The following is a 5,000-nucleotide window of genomic DNA, read 5'->3' as shown; positions in this document are numbered from 1 at the left end:
AAGATTGCTGTCCTCGACGAAATATCTGAAACTGAAACTAACGTTTGATCAGAGCGATGCATCAACATCGCATTTACAATGAGTAAGTCATTGGTTTCTACGTCATTTTCTGCTGTTTGCCTGAGACCCTCCATGTTTGAGCTAAAACGTGTTTCGACAAGATTTATGATATTTAACATCAACTTCATGAGTCTTGAAATCATTTTCTACTAACGGACATGTTGAAACCAAACATTTGTTTGTAAATCTCGTGTCACAAACTAAAATAACAACCAATCAAAACGATTCATGACGTCACATAATAATCTCGGATCCAAACTTTTAGCATAAACCTAAATATAACACTGAGATTGCTTTCTTCTCCTCTTCCTCTTCTTCATCATCATATCAAAAACATCATCATCATCATCATCAGCATCATTGACAATGTGATGCCTACTGTCAATCCCCAGACATAAAATGTCCACAGTGTTCTATCTACTCCTTTCCTTGCCACCCACCCCACCAAATCCCTTCAGTTTCATAGCCAACTGACTCTATAGACCCAAATACGACATGTAAATCGTATTGTTCTACCATCGCTTAAATAACAATGTGAAATTGAATGTAAGCTTCAATTTAATATACGTAAACACTAGATAAAATTGACGATTCGGGTTTCCCCTTTATCAACAAAATAGGATGAATAACACTACAGACGAGTGACATAATGTGGTAGTGGCGTTGTTAAGATGAATAAACAAAAACAGTCAACGAAGAATTTATTTCTTCGAGCTTCAAGCAGCACCATTTACAATACCATCGCCTATAATTCCATCGTCACAGATTATCGAACATCATCACAGATTATTGATGACGGAAGTTTTAAAAGAAGGTGAAATGAAAATTACGGTTGAAACTGACGTGCACGTATTTGCAGGTCAGATAACCCAATTCCTTATGGGCTCATTGCTGTAATGGAAATCACAAAAACTGACGCAAAAAAGTTTCTATTACAACAATGTTAAACTTGGCCCATAAGTGGATTTGGATGTCAGACCTGCATGTATGTACACGTTGGTTTTAGACAAATGTCACGACGTGATGTGTGTCTACAGACCTGCCAACTTGAAAATCTAAAAATTCGTAAATTTTGGGAGATAAAAATTGTAGTTGCTATCGTTAACTCACTCAATCCAAGAGATTTTTTTGCTACTTTTCAAAATTGGAAAAAATGTATTAAAAATGAGCGTGTGCATAAATATTTTGATTCAACTACCATTAACATGTAAAAATCAAGAACATTAGCTTTGATACTACGTCTATAATTTGTCTCATAAAAATGTAATAAATAGGCATGGGGTAAAAGTAACCCGGGTAAACTACGGATATAGATTGAGTGAATTAACGTTAAAATCCAACAATTTACCCTTATTGGGATTAATTATTAACACTTTACAATCCTTAACATAATGTAGTCTGGCTTTAACTTTTAATTTCAATACGTTTTTACGACTTAGAAATGTTCATTAAGTTCTGAAATTGGAGCCAAAATCTCGTAAGTCAACGAATTATTCGTGATAGGAGGCAAGTCTGTGTCTGGACAAACCGACTCCAATTACACAAATACGCTAAATTATATCATTTTGATATAATTATAGCATTAATATTATCATATTCATATTATATTATACCAAACTACCAGTCACTATACAAACCTATTATGGGACAACATATTAACCTTATCCCCGTGGAATAATAATAATCTAAAACAAGAAAAAAGAAAAAACACTTCCGCTCACCTACGACTGAAATAAATAATAGGACGAAATTGAAACATGATAGGTACTGTAAGTAAATTCATCATAATTTAGTTTGTGGACTGGTTGTCATTGCACGTATCTAAGGGTGAATTCCATCAAATGTTGGGAGGGGTTGAAAAGACAGATGAGGACTGTCCGACGAGATGACATGTGTCCTGACATTCGATGACCGGTGTGTTACGCACGTGTCAATAATTTATATACATCTTTATATATATATATATACATATATATATATGTGTGTGTGTGTGTGTGTGTGGGTGTGTGTGTGTGTGTGTGGATAGGAGCGCAATTTTGACTCATTAACAATGCCCACACAAAAAAGTATATATATATATATATATATATATATATATATATATATATATATATATATATATATATATATATATATATATATATATATATCAGACACATCAAGACGTGTTTGAAGAAAACCCATGGGTGTACGAGGAATTAAACATGGCCGTCCCGTCAATAACAATAACCCAAAGAAGAAGAAAAGATCAACAACGAAACGTTGACGAAATATTGAAAACAACAAAAATCAATATCTCCTTCTTTTTTTTTTCTACAATGCTATTCATTTGTATTTCATATCTATTTATAACCCATATTTCATCGTGATTAAAAGGATTTTGATCTTATCCACATCCGTGTCACTATCGAAAATGATTATTGATTGTAACGTCTCTCTTGATAAATTATGGTCACACACCCGTGATTTGACCTTGGTGACCCCAGTTATTTCCACCAGGCTGAACAACGCATCATGACGTCAGTTCATTATTACCAACCAAGGGATTTTGATATAGCTTTTCAAAGTCATGAATACTTCCATACACGAGGATTCCAATAGATAGTATGCAGATGACGTCACACATGTCTTTTTTATTGTTTTGTTTTTTTTGCCATCCATACTTATGAGTAATTCTCACTAAACTGTATAGATAGTATGCGCTTGGCTAAGAAGCTCACAACATTGCCATCCGGAAGTATGACGGACCAACACACAAAACTGTGTATCCATGAACTTTTATTGTCTGGTTCATACAGTTTAGTGAGCATTACTCATAAACGTGAGTGGCAACCCCCCCCCCCCTCCCCCCCCCCCAGACGCCAAAAAAAAAAGAAACAAAAAAAAAAAACAAAAAAAAAAAAAACAACAGCTGTAAGCGGTTCCATTGATAATGGATAAAGTCAACCCTGCTTTAAGTGAACCAATCTTTCTGGTCCAGCTGGCGGTGTTGGCTTCATTAGGATTCCACTGTACCACGTGCCCACTCCTCGCCAAAGAGTAGAAAATTAATCGTCTCGTTTCAAAATCAGGTAAGGATATAATAGCTGGTAGCCGAGACAAAGGCAGATAAACAGACAGACAGTCAGACGGACGGAGAGGCAGACTGCATTTTTCTGTATGTTGATTACACAATAAATAGACTAGGGGGATGCGCGGGGGTGGGGGGGGGGGGTAGGTCTACTATAATCTGATAATTCACAATCATATATTTTAAGACTTTGTCTAATAATTTTCCTGTATGCATTACATAAATAGTCGAGGGGGGGGGGGGGGGGGGGCAAGCCTACTATAATCTGATAATTCACGATCATACATTTTAAGACTTTGTCTAATAATTTTCCTGTATGCATTACACAAGTAGTCGAGGGGGGGGGGGGGGGCAAGCCTACTATAATCTGATAATTCACGATCATACATTTTAAGACTTTGTCCAATAATTTTCTTACGTTCATTTTTATAAGCCGATTGTTTATCTTAGAGAGACTAAAACTACAAAAGATGAAACGGGTAATTATGACGGTGATCAGACACGTCCTGTTTACGACGGAGAGAAAATAAATTGTATAAAATAAAAGATAAATCCCCCCCCCGCCCCCTTATCCATCAATAACTCCCGCTCCCTGGCAGCAAAAATACCGCCCCCCCCCCCCCTCCTTTGCCCCTCCCAACCCCCTTTCGTAGAATGCCGTTTTAGGTACTCACCGTTTCACTGGTGTTATTTTTACAGCCTGGGGTTTCCTATCTTATTTTTTGAACTTTTACGTTTTTTACCGCCAAGTTATTGTCTCTTTTATTCCTTTATAGAGAGAACGAAGTTGACGTCACTCAGGTATTTGTTGCTGTTTTTTTGTTTTTTGTTTGTTTTGTCTTTTTTTTTTTTTTTTTGTCTTTTTGTTTTCTTTAAAAAAAAATTTTTTTTTGTTTGTTTGTTTGTTGTTTTTGTTTTTTGCTATATATTTCTAAGAGTAATTATCACTAAACAGTATAAACAGGAATAAAAACGGTTTTAAAAAGGTTACACATAGTTTTGTGTGTGGGTCCGTTATACTTCCGGATGATAATGTTGTGCATTTCTCAACCAAGCGCACACCATCTATAGCACAACCAACCGGTGATTTTATCTCACGGTTTCGGTAGCATGAAACAGTAAACATTAATGGCTACCATTTGAAAACATGTTATCCAAATACGGCCGGATAGACTTGCACTTTTATATAGCGCAAAGTCTACTAAACGTGCTCAAATCGCTTTACAAAGATCCCAAAGCAACACGTAACATGTAGTACGAGACAATACTACGTATATATGGACAATTATGTGAAAACATGGACATTCGTCAAGGGTCGGGAATTCAATCCATATCATTTATCAGGTCGTCATGGCGATGTACTGTATGCGGGGTCAAGGGTCATGTTTATTTCTTACTAAGTTCACCAAGTCAGCCATTATTGCGATGCAACTCGGCCCGTCCGTAGCCATCGTTAACTTTCAGCTTGGCGCTGACCAAAAAAATGACGTCAAAAGACAAGTCTGTGGCCACAAAAGAAAACAAATCAACAGTTGTATTCAATAGTTCAACCAATGGAATAACTTGTTTTCTTGAGCACTACTAACGACAACTCGTTTGGCCCTGGAAAAAAAAAAACAACAACTAAAAAATGACGTCAAAATATAAGTCCAAGATGGTCCTAGTGTCAGACGATAAGTTGCCGATGGCAATGCTCGCCTTCATTCATGACCTTACTTAGTCATCACTTTTACTGCTCTACTGTTTTGTGTTGTTGTTGTTTGTTTTTTTGTTTTTTGTTTTTTTTTGTTTTTTTGTTTGTTTTTTTTTTTTTTTGGTTTTGTTGTTTTGTTGTTGTTTTATTTTTTGGTTTAGTTTTAATTTTTTGGGG

At 35.9% G+C, this 5,000-nt stretch overlaps 1 protein-coding gene across 4 annotated transcripts in view; it reads right to left on the bottom strand.

Annotated features, from left to right (window-relative positions):
* LOC144977993 (DNA damage-regulated autophagy modulator protein 1-like) overlaps nucleotides 1–5,000 on the bottom strand; it is a 103,376-nt gene that overhangs the window by 20,953 nt on the left and 77,423 nt on the right. The window lies entirely within an intron of this gene.

The sequence above is a fragment of the Berghia stephanieae genome, chromosome 8, assembly GCF_034508935.2.
Source record: "Berghia stephanieae isolate SIO BIC M18660-M18661 chromosome 8, UCSD_Bste_1.3, whole genome shotgun sequence".
Classification (NCBI taxonomy): Eukaryota; Metazoa; Mollusca; class Gastropoda; order Nudibranchia; family Aeolidiidae; genus Berghia; species Berghia stephanieae.
Note: the sequence above shows the minus strand (reverse complement) of the source record. Positions and strands in the feature narration are given on the sequence as shown.